General features: G+C 37.3%; 1 protein-coding gene across 1 annotated transcript in view; it reads left to right on the forward strand.

The window, feature by feature from the left end:
• The window catches only part of LOC135277261 (uncharacterized), a 268690-nt gene extending 254902 nt beyond the window's left edge, over positions 1-13788 (forward strand). Inside the window, exon 4 of the transcript XR_010344879.1 lies at positions 13654-13788. The gene's annotated coding sequence lies outside the window, so the exon portion shown is untranslated. The remainder of the gene's footprint in view (positions 1-13653) is intronic.
• Positions 13789-20044: the final 6256 nt, after the last annotated feature.

Raw genomic sequence — 20044 nt, forward strand, 5'->3', positions numbered from 1 at the left:
CCTGTGGTCTGAGACAGTGTTATGATTTCCGTTCTTTTGCATATGCTAAGGAGTGATTTACTTCCAATTCTGTGGTCAATTTTAGAGTAAGTGCAATATGGTGCTGAGAAGGATGTCTATTCTGTGGATTTGGAGTTCTGTAGATGTCTATTAGGTTTGTTTGGTCCAGATCTGAGTTCAAGTCATGGATATCCTTGTTAATTTTCTGTCTCATTGATCTGTATAATATTGACAGTGGAGTGTTAAAGTCTCCCACTATTATTGTGTGGGAGTATAAGTCTCTTTGTAGGTCACTAAGAACTTGCTTTATGTATCTGGGTGCTCCTGAATTGGGTGTGTACATATTTAGGATTGTTAGTTCTTGTTGCATTGATCCTTTTACCATTATGTAATGCCCTTCTTTGTCTCCTTGATCTTTGTAGGTTTAAAGTCCATTTCATCAGATACTAGGATTGCAACTCCTGCTTTCTTTTGCTCTCTATTTGCTTGATAAATCTTCCTTCATCCCTTTATTTTGAGCCTATGTGTGTCCTTGCATGTGACATGGGTTTCCTGAATACAGCACACCAGTGGATTTTGAGTTTTTATCCAATTTTCCAGTCTGTGTCTTTTGATTGGGGCATTTAGCCCATTTACATTTAAGGTTAATATTGTTATGTGTGAAATTGATCCTGCCATTTTGATGCTAGCTTTTTGTTTTGCCCGTTAGTTGATGCAGTTTCTTCATTGTGTTGATGCTCTTTACCATTTGATACATTTTTGGAGTGGCTGGTACTGGTTGTTCCTTTCTATGTTTAGTGCTTCTTTCAGGAGCTCTTGTAAGGCAGGCCTGGTGGTGATGAAATCTCTCAGCAATTGCTTGTTCATAAAGGATTTTATTTCTCCTTTGTTTATGAATCTTAGTTTGGCTGTATATGAAATTCTACGTTGAAAGTTCTTTTCTTTAAGGATGTTGAATATTGGCCCCCACTCTCTTTTGGCTTGTAGGGTTTCTGCTCAGAGATCCACTGTGAGTCTGATGGGCTTCCCTTTGTGGGTAACCTGACCTTTCTTTATGGTTGCCCTTAGCATTTTTTCCTTCATTTCAACCCTGGTGAATCTGATGAGTGCCTTGGAGTTGCTCTTCTAGAGAAATATCTTTGTGATGTTCCTGTATTTCCTGGACTTGAATGTTGACCTGCCTTGCTAGGTTGGGGAAGTTCTCTTGCATTATATCCTGAAGAGTGTTTTCCAGCTTGGATTCATTCTCTCCATCACATTCAGGTACACCTATCAAACGTAGATTAGGTCTTTTCACATAATCCCATATATCTTTGAGGCTTTGTTCATTTCTTTTCACTCTTTTTTCTCTAATCTTGCCTTCTTGTTTTATTTCGTTGAGTTGATTTTCAATCTCTGATATCCTTTCTTCTGCTTGGTCAATTCAGCTATTGAAACTTGTGTATGCTTCGTGAAGTTCTCTTGTTTTTCAGCTCCATCAAGTCATTTATATTCTTCTCTAAGCTGTTTATTCTCATTAACATTTCATCTAACCTTTTTTCAAGGTTCTTGGTTTCTTTGCATTGGTTTAGAACATGTTCTTTTAGCTCAGAGAAGTTTGTTATTACTCACCTTCTGAAGCCTGTTTCTATCAATTCATCAGACTCATTTTCCATCCAGCTTTGTTCCCTGGCTGGTGAAGAGATGTGATCCCTTGGAGAAGGAGAGGAGTTCTTGTTTTTGGTGTTTTCATCCTTTTTGTGCTGGTTTCTTCCCATCTTTGTGGATTTATCTACCTGTGGTCTTTGTAGTTGGTGACTTTCGGATGGGGTATCTGAGTGGATGTCCTTTTTGTTGATGTTGAAGTTATTTCTTTCTGTTTTTTAGTTTTCCTTCTAACAGTCAGGCCATTCTGCCAAGGACTGCTGGATCTCCAGACCATGCTTGCCCTTGGATCACCTGTGGGGACTGCAGAACAGTAAGCATTGCTGCCAGTTTCTTCTGTCATCTTCATCCCAATAGGATACCCGCCAGATGTCAGCCTGAGATCTCCTTTATGAGATGTCTCTTTAGCTATACGGTGGTTGTGGTGCTGCTTGAGGAGACAGTCTGTCCCTTATAGGAGCTCAAGTGCTGAACTGGGAGCTCCACTCTTCTGTTCAGAGTTGCTGGGCAGGTACTTTTAAGTCTGTTGCAGCGGAACTCATAACTGCCTTTTTTCCCAGATGCTCTGTCCTTGGAAGGTGGGACTTTATTTATAAGTTCCTGACATGCTTCTGCCTTGTTTCAGAGATGCCCTGCCCAGCTAGAAGGTAGCCTAGTCACAGTCTGCCAGCAGAGTCATTGCTGAGCTGCCATGGGCTCTGCCCGGCTGCTGTGTGAACTTCCTTGCAGTTTTGTTTACAGAGGTATAGTTAGAACTGCCTTGGTAGTGGCAGTCTGCCTCAGTAATGGTGGACTGCCTTCGTAATGGCGACTGCCTCAGTAATGGCGAATTGCCTAGGAAATGGCAGACTGCCTCAGTAATGGCAGACTGCCTTGGTAGTGGTGGACTGCCTCGGTAATGGCGGATGCCCTTCCCCCCATAGAGCAGCACCATCCCAGGTCCAGCTATGCCTGCTGCAGACCTCTCAATCCAGAGCATTTCAGATTGCTGGTCTTTGTGGGGCTGAGAACCGCCAAGTCCAATCACCTGGCTCCCTGTTGCAGCCACCTTTTTTTCAGTTGAATGGGCAGCTCTGTCTCCCAGGTGTTCCAGGCAGCAGTTGAAATGGCCACCCAGATTTATGTGAGTTTTTTTTTTTTTTTTTGTGGAGACCTGATGCACTCTCTGAAACAGCCATGCTAGGAATTTGTGGCACTTTTCAGCCTGGGGATCTCATGGTCTGTGGGCAGCAAAAACTCATTTGGAAATGTGGTGATCACTCACTCTCTGCATTGTTCTCACTTGGAACTGTTCTCCAGAGCTGTTCCTTTTCGGCCATCTCAGATCCCCGCCTCCAAGTGTTTTATTATACTGCATTTACTCATCTCAGAGAATACATTTAAATATAACTTAAGCCATTTAAATATGGTTCCACAGAATATTGAGTCTTTGTGGGTTTTTTTTTCAATATTGTTTCTCTCTCATCTTCAGATTGAGTATTTTCTATTGATGTGTCTTCAAGTCCACTGCTTCCTTTCTTTGGCTTTCTCTAACCTGGTATTGTTTCCATCCAGTTTTTCTTCATATGTTTAATAGTTTCTAGTTGTGCCATTGTAGAGACTATGGATATCTTTAAATAGTGTTGATTTTGTTCTAGCAAGCAATTCAAGTTGCTGGGCTCAAAAATGAAACCCCTCCTTGAGCTAAATTCTTCACTTATTTATTATTATTATTATTTTTTTGCCTTCTAGCTGTTGATTTTTGCCAGGTACTCTGCATATACATTAATCAAGAACAACTAAAGATTTGAGGGCGGGCCATTTATATGAAGATTTTGTACCTCCAGGCCCTAAGTTTCCTCCTGTCTGAGGTTTCCCCATGTTTTTCTAGCCATTCCATCAGCCCCAAATTTTTGCCTTTGAATCCTCAAATCAGGTAAGACTATAGTTTTCTGCTTGAGTTCCAGCTATTCCATGAGGTGTACACTGACTGGAAAGAGCCTTTAAGTGAAAAGCCAGATGCAGAATCAATGCAATTCCCCTTCCAGTTTCTACCTGCTTTAAGTTGTCTCAGTGCCTTCAAATAGTTGTTTCTATATGTTTCCCCAGAATTTATTGCTGTCTATTGGAAGGTTAACATAATACAAGTCAATTTACCATTGCCAAAAGTGTAACTGCATCATAATTTTAAAATCTGAATAATACTTTTGCACACAGAATGTTTGTTCCTTTTTTATGACCTCTTGTTCTTATCTCATTAATGCAATCAAAATGTTTTTTTAGTTAAGAATATTGATTATAGGTCTTATGAGATTATTTTCTGCTTTCTGTTCTCTTTTCCTCAATTTTTTTTCCTTATTCGCTTCTTAGTGCATGAAGAGAGGAACTTTGCTTAGATATCTTGTCCTTGACTTTCCATTCATATTTCAGTATGAGATATTCAAAAGACAGTTGAAATCTAGAAATCAATGTTAGACAGAATGTCTAGTCATTTTATTAGAGATCTCCAAGTGTCAGTATTACTAAATCTCTTATTTTATGATGGTATTATTTCAGAGAGGATTTTTCTAAGTTCCTGTCTTGAGATTATGAGTTTGGTTATCAGCATTCTTGTAGCCACACTAGGGGAAGAAGCTGGCATAGTGATATCAGTTGACCGTGTGCCCACTCAAATCTCATCTTGAATTGTAGCTCCTATAATTCCCAACTGTCATGGGAGTGGCCTAGTGGGAGGTAGCTGAATCATGGAGTCAGGCTTTTGCTGCACTGTGATCATGATAGTTAATAAGTCTCGTGAGATCTGATGGTTTTATAAAAGGAAGTTTCCCTGCACATGCTCTCTTGCCTGCTGCCATATAAGATGCACCTTCACTCCACCTTTGCCTTCCGCCATGATTGTGAGGCCTCCCCAGTTACGTGGAACTGTGATCCCATTAAACCTCTTTTTCTTTATAAATTACCCAGTCTCTGGCATGTCTTTATTAGCAGAGTGAGAACAGCCTAATACAGTTAATTGGTACCAGGTAGTGGGCACTGCTGTAAAGACACCCCAAAGTGAAGAAACAATTTTGGAACTGGATAACAGGGAGAGGTTGGAACAGTTTGGAGGGCTCAGGAGATAGGAAAATGTGGGAAAGTTTGGAACTTTCTAGAGACTTGTTGAATGGCTTTGACCAAAATGCTGATAGTGATATGGACAATAAAGTCCAGGCTGAGATGGTCTCAGATTGAGATGTGAAACTGGAGCAAAAGTGACTCTTTTTATGCTTTAGCAAAGAGACTGGGAGCATTTTGCCCCTGTCTTAGAGATCTGTGGAATTCTGAACTTTAGGGAGTTGATTTAGGGTATCTGGTGAAAGAAATTTCTTTTCTAATCTTTATTTATTTATTTATTTATTTTGAGACAGAGTCTCTCTGTTGCCTAGGCTGGAGTGCAGTGGTATGATCTTGGCTCACTGCAAGCTTTGCCTCCCAGGTTTGGGTGATTCTCCTACCTCAGCCTCCTGAGTAGCTGGGATTACAGGGGTGCAACATCACACCTGGCTAATTTTTGTGTGTGTGTGTGTGTGTATGTGTGTGTACATATATATATATGTACACACACATATATAGAGAGAGATACACATATATAGAGATATAGATATAGATACATATATATATAGAGAGAGAGAGAGAGAGGAAGAGGAGAGACAGGGAGAGAGAGGAGAGACAGGGAGAGAGAGGAGAGACAGGGTTTCACCATGTTGGCCAGGCTGATCTCAAACTCCTGGTCTCAAGTGATCCACCAACCTTGACCTCCCACAGTACTGGGATTACAGGCATGAACCACCATGGCCAGCCTCTGGTGGAAGAAATTTCTAAGTGGCAAAGTGTTCAAGAGGAAGCAGAGCATGAAAGTTTGGAAAATTTGTAGCCTGACAATGCAGTAGAAAAGAAAAACCCATTTTCTGAGGAGAAATTCAAGCCCACTGCAGAAATTTGCTTGTAAGTAACAAGCAGCCAAACAGTGATCACCATGACAATAGGGGAAATGTCTCCAGGGCAGGTCATAGGTCTTCACAGCAACCCTTCCTATCACAGGCCCAGAGGCCTAAGAGGTAAAATTCATTTCATGGGCCAGGCCAAGGGCTCCCTTGCTGTGTGCAGCCCAGGGACTTGGTGCCCTGCATCCCAGCTGTGGCTAAAAGGGACCAAGGTACGGATCAGGCCATGGCTTCAAAGGGTGTGAGACTCAAGCCTTGTAAGCTTCCACATGGTGTTGAGCCTGCCAATGCATAGAAGTCAAGAATTGAGGTTTGGGAACCTCCACCTAGATTTCAGAGGATGTATGGAATGCCTGGATGTCCAGGCCTAAGTTTGCTGCAGGGGTAGATCCTCATAGAGAACCTCTGCTATGGTAATGTGGAAGGGAAATGTGAGATGGAAGCCCCGACACAGAATTGCCACTGGGACACTGCCTAATGGAGCTGTGAGAAGCGGGCCACTGCCCTCCAGACCCCAGAATGGTAGATCTACCAACAGCTTGTGCTATGTGCCTGGAAAAGCTGCAGGCAGTCACACCAGCCCATGAAAGCAACCCAGAGGGAAGATGTACCCTGCAAAGCCACAGGGGCAGAGCTGCCCAAGGCTGCAGGAGCTCACTGGTTGAATCAGCATGCCCTGGATGTGAGACATGGAGTCAAAGGAGATCATTTTGGAACTTTAAGGTTTAATGACTGCCCTACTGTATTTCAGACTTGCATGGGGCCTATAGCCCCTTTGTTTTGACCAATTTCTCCCATTTGGAATGGATGTATTTACCCAATGCCTATACCCCCATTTTATCTAGAAAGTAACAACTTGCTTTTGATTTTTTAGGCTCATAAGCGAAAGGGACTTGTCTTGTCTCAGATGAGACTTTGGACTTGGACTTTTGGGTTAATGCTGGAATGAGTTAAAACTTTGGGGAAGTGTTGGAATGGCATGATTATGTTTTGAATTGTGAGGACATGAGATTTGGGAGGGGCCAGGGGCAGAATGATATGGTTTGGTTCTGTCCCCACCCAAATCTCATCTTGAATTATAGTTTCTGTAATCCCCACGTGTTATGGGAGGGACCTGGTGGGAGATAATTTGAATGATGGGGGCAGTTAACCTCATGCAGATCTTGTGATATAGTGAGTGAGTTCTCATGAGATCTGATGGTTTTATAAGGGGTTTTTCCTGCTTTGGCTCATTCTTTCCTTTGTTACCACCATGTGAAGAAGATATGTTTACTTTCCGTTCTGCCATGATTGTAACTTTCCTGAGGCCTCCCAGCTATGCTGAACTGTGAGTCAGTTAAACCTGTTTCTTTTATAAATTACCCAGTCTGGGGTATGTCTTTATTAGCAGTGTAAGAATGGACTAATACACATAATCATTTGGCATCTGGAGTTTGAATAATTTGCCTGTTTTCACAATGAAGACGTAGTCTTCAGCCAAATCTGGTGTCTCAGTTCAAAGTCTGGTGGTTCTACCTTTTCAAATAAATATCTAGTCTTTTCCATAGGTGAGGGAGGGGCAGTTTGCTCACCTCTATTTGGTAAGAGCTTTATGTAGACCTAATTGCTTCTTACATAGACTTATACTCATTGTTTTCTGCTTTAGCCATACTGCCACAATCAGAAGTACCTAGGACCTACAATTTCTGTGTCTTTATAAAATTACAGATCGACTTGTTTCTGAGCTTCCTCCCCTGCTGACTTAAGTTTATGTTTTCGAAGATTTGTTGAGTCAATTTCCACTTATCCACCTGCTTTCTGGTTTCTAAAATTTTAATGTTGTGTTATTATCTTCTGTTATCTTTGGCTGTTATTATTTTCTGTTATTTCTACTGTTATTTTAGTAGAGTTTCAAAGGGAGAAGTGGGAAGTTTGTATGTTCAAGTCATCATCTTTAACGTAAGTTGGTCTTCATCATCTATTGCTTGGGATTATTATGATAACTTACTATCTAATCTACCTGTCACTTTCTCTTTACTGTAATTCATTTTGAATTTTTCCTTCCCCCAACCCCTTCTTTTAGTTCTAAAACCCAGATTGAAGAAAATTTAATTCATTTTGGGCAGGAGTGTTCCTCTTAAGGTTATGTAGTTCTTCTTGTGATCTGTAACAATAAAATACTTTGTCATTTGTAATGAGGTAGAGGATTCCAGATGCAAATAATTTTGTGAGCTGAAAAATTGCTTAGAGGCAGAAAGCAAAAGATATGTTCAAGGAGCAGCAAGTAACTCTATCCCATTAGATACAGGAGATTTGGTAAAATAAGGCAAAGTGTGATGGGACAAGATTGTTAAGACTTTTAATGTCAAGCTCAACTGGAATAGATTCATTAATGGTGGTGTTTCAAATTATAGCTTTGGAGATTACCACTAAACTATAAAAGAAATTATATTTGTCTAAGTGATTTGATACAGCCTTTCAGACAAGTAAGTAAGTTATGTAATTTGAAGTTTAGATTTGTGGTTAAAAATTCACATATACTGTGTCATCCTTGGAATGTTTCTTTTTGTTGCCTTCTACTTTTGTGTCACCCAGTCTGGAGTGAAGTGGCATGATCTCAGCTCACTGCAACCTCTACTGCCTGAGTTCAAGTGATTCTCTTGCCTCAGCCTCCCAAGTAGCTGGGACTACAGTTGTACAGTACCACACCTGGCTATTTTTTAAAATTTATTTTATTTTATTTTTTATTAGTAGAGACAAAGTTTCATTATATTGGCCAGACAGGTCTCAAACTCCTGACCTCATGTAATCCACCCACCTTGGCCTCCCAAAGTATTGGGATTACAGGCGTGAGCCACCACGCCCAGGCCTGAGGTCTTCTTTTATAACTGTTGCTTTTTATGTCCTAAGAAATGTTTGAGAGGATGTAGAGAAATAGGAAGGTTTTTACACTGTTAGTGGGAGTGTAAATTAGTTCAACCATTGTAGAAGACAGTGTGGTGATTCCTCAAGGACCTAGAAATAGAAATTCCATTTGACCCAGCAATCTCATTACTGGATATATATCCAAAGGATTATAAATCATTCTATTGTAAAGACACATGCACACATATGTTCATTGTGGCACTGTTTACAATAGCAAAGACCTGGAACCAACCCAAATGCCCATCAATGATAGACTGGACAAGGAAAATGTGGCACATATACAGTGTGGAATACTATACAGCCATAAAAAATGATGAGTTCTTGTCCTTTGTAGGGACATGGATAAACCTGGAAACCATCGTTCTCAGGAAACTGACACAAGAACAAAATCAAACACCACATCTTCTCACTCATAGGCAGGTGTTGAACAATGAGAACACATGGACACAGGGAGGGGAGCATCATAGACTAGGGTCTGTTGAGGGGGACTAGGGGAGGGACTGTGGGGGGTAGAGAGTTGGGGAGGGATAACATGAGGAGAAATGCGAGATATAGGTTATGGGGATGAAGGCAGCAAACCACATTGCCATGTATGTACCTATGCAACAATCTTGCATGTTCTTCACATGTACCCCAGAACCTAAAGTGCAATAAAATATATATATATATATATATTTAAAAAAAAGAAAGGAAATATTAACATGCCCTTGCTACCCCTCAACATACACACCTGTAAAGAGATTCTCCTGTGGTTGCTTCCTAGACACTTGATAATTTTAGCTTATAGATTTGTCTATAAATCAGTCCCTTCAAGTAGCTCTTTTTAAAATATTTGTCCAGAATTTATGATTGTTATCTGCAGAATGGTTCACCAGATAATAAAATCTACTTTACTGAAGTAGAGCCCTATGTCTTATCATTTTACATGGGAATGTTTACTTAGATATACTCATATCTAATATATTCCTTTTCTGATTGTGTTTTTGCCTGCCATTTCTTATTGCGGCACATGCCTTCTTTCTGGGTTCATTTACCTTCTTCCTGAGGTACAGCCCTTAAGAATTCTTCAGTGAGGGTCTATTGCTTGTAAACTTTCCATTTTTATCTGAAATGTGTTTATTTTAACCTCACTCTAAAACCTCAGACTCCCAGATAATTTTCCGGGAATACAATTATAGTTTGTAAACTATTTCCTGTCAGTAATTTAAATATATTATATGCTGGTTTCCACTTTTCATTGTTGCCATTGAGAAGTGAGATATCAGTGCTGTTTTTTACATGGTGAATTGCCAATCTCTCTGATCACACTCAGGATTTTCTCATTGTTTGATGTTTTAAAGATTCACTCTGATGAGGTATGGTGTATATGTGGATTTCTTTATATTTATCTTGCTTGAGATTATTATGCTTTCTGATTCTAGTGACTCATGTATTCCAATATTTCTTGAAAATTCATAGTAATTATCTCCTTGAATATTGTCCCTTATTTTCTGTATTATCACATCTAAAGCTAAGAATAAATTAGATTTTTTCATTGTCCCCTCTATGCATTGTTATTTCTTTCATGTATTTTTCATCTCTGTGTTTCTCTATGCTTTATTCTGGCTAATTTCTTTAGTTTTATCTTCTAGTTCACTAATTCTCTCTTTGTCTGTGTCAAATCTGATGTTTTACCTGTCTATTGAATTTAAATGTTAATTATTTTTCATAAGCAAGCTAGTTGAATATTTAAAAATCTGCCTGGTTATATTTTGTAGCCCTTTTTTCTGGCTTATATTTCTATTCCCTCCTTCCATCTTTACACATGTTAAACATACTTTATATTCCAAATTATATGATCCGAGTATTTGAAATACTGTGTTTCTTCATTAGATTTTTTTTTCTCTGTAATTTCTGTTTTTAAATTTCTAATTTTTCTCTGTAATTTGGTTTTGCTCATAGAATCTTGTTTACTCGTGGGCTTTTGGTGACTTTTCTTTGTCTTTTCTATTGTAAGATCATGTAAACTCGAAAATCTGAGTAAATTGTATGAATTCAGGGTTGAGGATGCATTTTCCTAGAATGAACTTGCATTTTTTTTCACTGCTGAGTGCCTAGAAAGAAATACGAACTGTGAGGATCACTGTAATTTCTAAGCTTGGATATTTTTTAACCTACATAGATGGCCGATTTCAATCCCCATGCCAACCTGACAGCTAACCTGTGGTTATAAATTAGAGTGTTCATACATCCTGCTTCGCTCAAGGCAGTCCTAGTTAATGCCCTTTGTCCTTGCATAATTACTAATAATGTCCTCTTCTACTGTCAGGAGAATTCTTGTTTGGATTATCAATTACATGTGCCCCTATTAAAAATAAGAAGAGAGACTTTTTGCCGGTTCCAACCATACCAAGACTGAACAGAATTTTTATTGTTTCTCCATTTGCAGGACAGAATTTGTAGTTTGCTCTTTCGCTGAAGGTGTTATCTCTTCCAGAATCCTGATTTTAAGTTGGGGTTTGCATTCCAGCTTCACAAATAAGATGCTTTAGGTTTCCGGGGAATTGGCAGTTGCCCTCAGGGCAGCCTCTGGCTTTAGCTTGTTTACCTCTCTGGATTCATGCTTCTGCTTAGTTCTTTGCCTCTAAGGATTTTCCTTTCTTTATTGTAGGCTCAGCTATATATTTAAAAGGATGTTGTAAATCTTTTATCCAGAATATTTAGTTGTTTGTTTGCAAGATTTTTTTCCTCCTAGACCAAAATTCCTGGACTGCACATAAATACTGGCTTAACTGCATTTGGTATTGAAAGAGCCAATTTTTCTAATGTTAAGTAGGCCAGAAACTTCAAAAAGCAGGTTTTCTATTTGAAAACTCTCATTTGTCCCACTTTGTTGAAAAGAGGTAAACAATTTACTTGAAGGAAAAAAACATTTTTTAATGTTTTGTATGCTCCAGAAAGGAACTGAGAGCATAAAATATAATCAGTTTTGTTTTTCTAATAAAAGAAATAGGCAAGTGCTAGCGTGGAAGATAAAAAGTACTATGGTTATATGCATTTTATAGATGAGGAAACTGAGGCCAGAAAAGCTAAATAACTTACCCATGGCCCACTATTAGTGATAACATTGGAACCCACACCCAGCTCTTCTCTAATACTATTAACAAGTACTTCATCTACCCCTTTACACAATTATATACATTCTTCTACCTCATCAACATAAAATGTATGCTCATGGAGAGAGTACTGCTACGTTCCTATCTACTAGAACCTTCCTAATATTTTGGAATATTGATGCATATCTAAAAGCTTCTTAGTAAAGCATATAAAGGATACACAAGGATAGGGAAAAAAAAGTATGTCAGCTCTGTAATGGATTATTAATACACGGGAGAAATTCTGTCCTTTTAATCCTAAATCATAAATGCTTCCCATTTCTCCATCCTTCTTCTCACTCTCTTTTATCTCCCTGGAAAACTCTTCCCTGTATGTTTACCTGAAATTTTCTTGCTTATAGTTTTAGTACAGCTCAAATATTATGTCCAATTTTAAAAATTTTTCCAGGAATTCCATCCTGCACATAGACTTTCTCTGATAGACTAAATTCATTCGTCTGTGTTCCTTTGGCATTTTTACGTATTTTATGGTAACACTTATTAATTGTATTATGCTGAACTATATGAAATCACCATTTTTCTAGGTCAAAAAAAAATGGTTGAATGTCAGCAATGTCATATGGTTTGACCTGTATTTATTTTGTATATGTATACCCCACTAGATGTAAGAGTGGGAGTCATGTGTCATTTACCTTTCTTTGTTTCTTTAATTTAGTGCCTGGACATATACTCAAAATATGCTTGTTTAATTGAATGAATGCCCATATTCCACAGGCAATATTAAAAAATATTAAACTCTGACATCTAATGCATGGACATTAATCAGTCAAAACTGATACTGGCATTAAACAACTGCTAAAACTGTGCCCATACTATCAGCTATGTATCAGCAAAGCCTATGCCAAGGAAACATGCAGAAAAAAGACTGGGGATTATAGTGAACCCCTAAATGGGGTTCTAACCAACATTTAATGCTTCAAATCTGTGCAACAGTGCCACCAAATATCACTTTGACCTTTAATGACAGGGAATCAGAATTTTCTAGAATAACGAGTTCTGTCTTCGAGCACATCTCATTCTAAAAATTTCTTTCTTCAATTAGACATTACAGGCTCTTTCTTAATTTACACAGAGCCTAATTAGATACTGAAGGACCTTAGCATAGTCTGTTCCTCTAGGTATTTGAATAGGGCCATCATATCTGCCTCTAAGTAATTTCTTCTAAAAACTGATATCCTTGTTTCCTTAAGCTAATCCTTATTTTTCATGATTCATATTCCCCCATTATTGTAGTATTCTCTTTTTGCTTAGCTGTGATACTCAGAGCTGAGCTGTGTAGGATATACCAAAGCAGAGGAGGGCAGGACTGTCATCATCCTTTAATCCAGTTTAGGTTATAGTTTGACAGAATGTTTGTTGTCCATGACAGTGGGATACACTAAGGCATTTCCTGCGGTATAAAATAAGTATAAGCCCAGTTCCAGGGAGCCATGCTTTAGGAAGAACAGGCTTGGCAACTAACACTACACTTTTGGTCCTTAACCCTGGCTGTGCACCAGAGCTACTTGTAGAGCTTTTAAAAATCACAGATTCCTGAGCCCTACTCCAGACCTACTGAACACATCCATCTAGACATGGGATCTTTGAAAAGGTCATGGGAGGCGGTATAAAATAGTGATTAAGAAAGAGTACATGCTCTGAGGCCAGATTACCTGGACTTAAAATTCATACTCATGATTTTATAAGTTGCTTAAATACTCTGAGCTTTCTCGTCTCCAAAAAGGCGTAACAACCTTGAAGGGCTATTGTAAAGATTGAATGAGTTACCATAAGTAAAAAGCCTAAGAACCACTTAGTACTTGCTACATTAATATTATCTATTATTATGACCTGTGTGTATTTCAATATTTGCTGCTGATTTTTATGCATAGGCTGAGATGACAGTCACCTCTGCCAGGAGGGACAGGGAGCAGGCGATCCTCATATCTTTCTTGAACAAAAATTCCTCATTCCTAATTCTCTCCTTCTCCATCTGCTTATCACCACAGGGAACCCACACAGGCTTTGGTTCTCAAGAGGCCATCAAAACTAATTGCTGCTGAGACAATACCTTTCCTTCTCCTTACTAAACTCACTGAATGTTTTGGATCAGTGTATCTCACACCTTTGGATTTTATAAGCTACTTGGAAAAGTGAGTATACCAACAGATTTGCCAATGCATATTACCAAGCAACAACGTTCAAATATATTGTCATGAAAGACATTGTCACATGAAAGAAGTGGGAACAGTGTAGTATCAGAATAAATAATAAGCATACCATAATTAAGTTAACCCTACAGCCTCTCTTTTTGTCTATGAGTATAGTTTGTTTAATTGCATATCTTTGTTAATTACAGATGGAGAAAATGTATTGTAGTTAACATAATCACTTTCTTTGCCTAAACCTTTACTTGGAGTTATAATTATGGCACACACACAGAAATCCTCCAAATGCTACCTGAATAGAAAAAATAAAAGTGCCACTCTTGATTATAACTAAGTTTTGGCATATTTATGTTTCTCTGGCTTTACTTTTATTTACTAAGTTGAGTTCATTTTGATAGTCTCTTTTAGTAGAAATTTATGTAGCCATATTTTAGAATTTTAAAATAAGATTTATTTTCCTATACAAGTATTTCTTGTTTTAGCTAATGAAAATTCTGCCAATTATACACTGGAAAAATATCTGTCAGTAGTTAATCCTACTAGAGACACCAGAGCATTCTCCCCACTATTAATCTATGGATAATGGAAGGCCCATTTCTTAAGTACACACAGAAGAAAGAATAGAAAAAATACTGGCTATGACACCAAATGAATTGCCTTCCTCCCATACTACTGTGCCCTTGTAACCTAGGGCATGTAGAGCAGGCTGGCAGCCATTGCATTACACATTTAACAGTGCTGGAATCTCTCTGTCCTGTAACAGGTTGCCTGATGGATTGGTGGGTAATATACTTGAAGAGTGCATTACTGAGCTCTAGACTAATGGCTGCCTCTTGCCTATGGCCTTTATGGTAGATCATTCATTGTGCTGCCTCATCAACTTTCTGCCAGTCTGTATCTGGCATGAGCACTGCCTGTTCCAAAGCTGATTAATACCCCGGGAATGAGTCCCACTGCAGATCTCAGAGTGGATTACACAAAAGTGGGAATGTTCTGGTGCTTGGGGACAGCACAACTTTCCTTTCATGAATAAAACAGAAAAAGAAAATCTTTATATATTGTCAAAGTAGAGGTCTGCACAAATTATAAATTTTCTAAATTGCTGTTGATTACAATTAGCATGCTAAAGGAATAATAATACACATTAAATATCAGATTCTTTGGTGGTTTAAGCAGCACAAGGGTTCTTCAGATTCAGTTTCCTGACATTATGTGTGTGAAATAAGAGCCAAGAAACAAAAGCAAATAATAGAAGACCACATGTAACTCAGGATTAAGTGCAGACTGTAATTTTAGGGGAATTTGGAGGAGAGGGAAATTGACGGTGACCAGAGATACAAACACCGTGGAGGAAATGCAGGTTAAGCTGACTCCTAAAAGCTAGAATTGGGTAGGCAGTGGGGAAGGTGGGTATGACAAGTGAGAAAATAACATGAGCAAAAGCATAAAAGTATTAAAGAGCATGACATATTAATGGACTAGAAAGAAGAAAAGCCTGACCAGAGCAGAGAATATGGGTTTGGAAGTAGAAGTAGTAAAAAATCGAGCACAAGCTGACGGGACTTCTGATAGTGTGATAGGCTGGCTCACCTAAAAGACATCCTGCTGTAATGACCTAGAAATGGTACGTATAACATAGAATATAGTTTATTTGGAATATATGGCTGACCTTCTAGAAAAATGAAAGAAATATATATATACAGGGGTCAAAAATTAGCTAGAAACTTACAGAGTGATAAACACGTGAACCAAGGCTGCAGCTCACCTAAGAAGTTGCACCTGATGTGAGATAGTGGTTATTAGTCTTGGAAATCTAGAAGCTTGAGTTAACATCCGTGAGTGAACAGAGAATGAGAACTTGAGTCCACATAGGCCAAGAACTGAGCTACCACTTACTTTACACTCCCTCCTTATAAAGCCAGCACCTTTAAATCCTTGACTGCACAGGGAAATGACAAGGAAACTTGTCAGTCTTTGAGTGTTTAAAAAAGATGTTTTTAAAATTGAGAATAATAATAATCAGTTATATATAAGTTTGGAGAACAAATTATTTATAGGACCTTCATGGTTTAGGTAATTATGCAGGCGAAAAAATAACATAAGAATTTGTCCTGGAACATTAAAATCCCTTGAAAGAACTAACACAAAACTCTTTGGAAGGACATTTTACAGGTAAAACCCATTCAGGATTAGCTCTTTAGTCAATATTTTATAACACTAAAGGAAAAAATCCATAATAAATGGCAACTATTAAACATAATAGCAGAATTAAGCTCCTCAAAGAGCCAATAAAATTTATCTAGTGAGATATTAGAACAAATGGAGAGAGGTAATAAAAAGAGAATGACAATTTTCAAGAACAGATGAAAGCTGTGAGTCTTCAGATTCAGGTAACATAACAAAACCTAAGTATAATAACCTACTCTAAGATACCCTATAGTGAAACTTCAGAATAGCAAAGACAAAAAGAAAACCTTTTAAGTGACCAGAGAATTTAAAAAGACATTGGTGAAAAGGGAATAATAAGATTTACAGCAGATTTCTCAATAGCAACAACAGAAGTGAGAGGGCAATGGTGTAGTAGCTCCATTGAGGAAAATTTGTTTTCCAATGAGGAAAAGAATTAAAACTGTCAACCTGAGATTCTATACTTCACTAAATTATTCAAGTGGGAGGATTTTAAATATTATATTTCCAGACAAATAAAACTGAGAGTTTTACATACTTTCACTGGAAAAAAATAATCTTCTTCAGAAAAAGAACTCAGAACCAAGGTGGATAAGGAAAGGAGCAATGCTGAGCAAATAAAATTACAAACATATGGGTAAATCTAAATAATTATTAACTGTATGACACAATAATAAGGCAGAATCTTGCTCTGTCTCCCAGGCTGGAGGTCAGTGGAGTGATCTCAGCTCACTGCAACCTCTGCCTCTTGGGTTCAAGAGATTCTCCTATCTCAGCCTCCTGAGTAGCTAGGATTACAGACGCACACCACTACACCTGGCTAATTTTTGTATTTTTAGTAGAGACAGATTTCACCCTGTCGACCAGGCTGATCTCAACTCCTGACCTCCAGTGATCCGCCCTCCTTGGCCTCCCAAAGTGCTGGGATTACAGACGTGAGCGACCCACCATGCCTGGCCAACAAAAAATCATTTTTAAAAACACTTTAGCAATGCAGTGGCATATACCATGTTCACAAATGAAAATGCCTAATATTCTAAAGATTTAATTTCTCCCAAAATTAGCCTATAAATTCAATGAAATTCACATAAAAGCCCATGGAAGTCGATAGACAGCTTTGCAGTGGATTACCATATCTGATAGGAATAGTGGTGTCTCATAGATTTTCACTTTGATTGTTTACAGGGCCATTCTTGTATGTTTGGTTTTCCATATGAAATTTAGTATCAACTTGTCTAATTCCATAAAATTGCTTGCTGATATCTTATTGGAATTATATTTAATTTATAAATCAACCTAGGGAGAAATGACATTTCTGTAATGCCGAGTTGCGTTATCCAAGAATAAGTGATGTATTTCCTTTTGTTCTACTTTTTCCCAAAAGTCTCCTTTGGAGTCTTTGGAGGGGTGTTTTTTTTAACGTTTTTTCTATAAAGTTTTACACATTTATTGTTAAACTTATTTACAAGCATTTAGCATTCTTTATTGATACTGTAAATGAGGCTTTCTCTTCTATTATGTCTTCTTTTTATTATTTGTGTATACAAGGGCTATTGATTTTGTATGTTGACTTAAAGTCTTGCTACCTCACTGAATTCTTTTATTATTTGATTTAGTGTTATCATTTTTTCTGGGATTACCTAGGTATACTATCATATCAATTGCAAATAGAAATAGTTTTACTTCTTCTTTATTTATTCCTATGCCTATAATTGACTTTTTTTGCCTAATTGCATTACCTAGTACCTTGAGTACAATGTTTAATATAATAAAGGTAGTGGCCATCTTATTTGTTCCCGATCTTATTGGAAATGTCTATAGTGTTTTCCCATGATAAAATAATGACTTTAAGATTAGGTATATAAATTTTATCATGGTAACAATGTATTCTATATTCAAGAATATAGTCTTTGTATTCTTGAGTGTTTTTCTAGTGAATCGATGTTGAATTTTGTCAAAGCTTTCTCTGCATCTATCGAGGTAATCATATGATCTTTTTCTTGTAAATATGGCATATAGTAGTAATGGATTTCTTTTTATTGAATTGTCTTTGCATTTCTGTAATAAATCCCACTTGATCATGGAGTATTCTTTTCTTAAATGTGGTTAATGTGGTGTTGGTTTCTGTTTGCTAATATATAGTTTCAAATTTTTGCATCAGTTTTCATTGGCTATGGACACTGGACCATTCTTCTCTCTTTCTGTACCATACAGGTTGAGCAACCCTAATTCAAAAGTCCAAAATCAGAAATGCTCTGAAGTCTGAAATTTTTTTGAGTGCTAACATGATGCTACAAGAGGAAAACTCCACACCTGACTTCATGTGACAGATTACATTTAAAATGCCGTCAAAACTTTATTTCATGCATAAAGTTACTTAAAACATCATATAAAATTACCTTCAGGCTATGTGTATAAGGTGTATATAAAACATAAATGGATTTTATGTTTAGATTTGGGTCCCATCCCCAAGATGTGTATATGCAAGTATTGCAAAATCTGGAAAAAAAATTCCCAAACCTGAAACACTTCTAGTCCTACAGATTTTGGATAAGGGATACTCAGTCTGTGTTTGTCTGGCTTAGATGAAAGGAGTTTTCAATGCTGTGGAATGATTTTCAGAGCACTGGGACCTGTTGCCCTTTAAAGGATTTATAGAATTCCTATGCAAAAACATATGGGCTTGGTGATTTTTTTTGTAGGATAGTTCCTTAAAAACTTACACTATTTATTCTGTGAATATTGGTCTGTTTTAGCTAACTCTACTGTCTGTATCTAAATTATTCATACATCTAAATTTTGAAATTTATTTGTATAGAGATCTGCAAAATGATCTCATGAGTTTTTATTTTAATTTATTATGTAATTGTTCATAGTAGTTTCTTGGATCCTTCATATTTCTGTGGTATCAGTAATAATGTCTCTTCTTTCATTCATAATTTTGAGTCTTTTCTCTTCTTTAGTTACTCTTCTAAAGGCTTGTCAGTTTTTATTTAAATCAATGGAATAAGATATAAACCAAAAATAAGAGTTAAAATGTATGAGAGAAGGCAAAAGTATTCATTTTAGGAGCATCATTGTTTTCCTGAACTTCCTAAACCATTAGAACTAATAAGAGATGTTAACAAAGTATACAAAATCAACATACACAAAAATTAATGGCTAATGATTCTATTTATGAAGTTCAAGAACAGGCAAAATTAATATCTGATGATATAACAACGGGTGCTCTGAGGGAGACTTGCTTGAAAAGGAGTTAAAGTTTCAGGGGAGCAGGGAATGGAGATGTTCTAAATTTTGATTACAGTGTTGAGTAATAGATGTATACTCTACATTTAAGATATGTGAATTTTACTATGTGTAAATTGGAATCATACAGTATGTAGGCTTTTAAGACTGATTTCTTTCACTTGGCAATATGTTTTTAAGGCTCTTTCATGTCTTTTTGTGCTTTAATAACTAATTTCTTTTCGTTGCTGAGTAATATTCCATAGTGTAGATGTACCATAGTTACTGTGTCTATTCACACATTAAAAGACATCTTGGTTGCTTCCGGTTTTTGACAATTGTGAATAAAGCTGCTATAAGTAAAAAATATATGTATTTTTTTAATTTATTGTTTCAGAAAACAACTCTTGGTTTTATTGATCTTTTATTCTATTGTTTTTCTGGTCTCTTTGATTTATTTCTTCTGTGATCTTTATTATTTCCTTGCTTCTGCTGACTTTAGACCTAATTTGTTTTCTAGTTTCTTGGGTGTAACATTTGTTAGGTTGTTTATTGTGATCTTTCATTTTTCTTAATGTAGGCATTTATCATAATAAACTTACCTCTTAGAACTGTTTTTGCTGCATACCACAAGTTTTGGTAGTTGGGTTTCATTTTTGTTTGTCTCAACATACTTTTTGATTTCCCTTTTGATTTCTTCTTTGACCCTTTGATCATGAGTGTGTGGTTTAGTTTCCATATATTTGTAAATTCCATTTTACTCCTGTTTTTGATTTCCAATCATACCATTGAGGCTGGAAAAGAAACTTCATGTGAT

Source organism: Aotus nancymaae, unplaced genomic scaffold (assembly GCF_030222135.1).
Source record: "Aotus nancymaae isolate 86718 unplaced genomic scaffold, 86718_ANA_hifiasm-v0.15.2.pri h1tg000030l, whole genome shotgun sequence".
NCBI lineage: Eukaryota > Metazoa > Chordata > Mammalia > Primates > Aotidae > Aotus > Aotus nancymaae.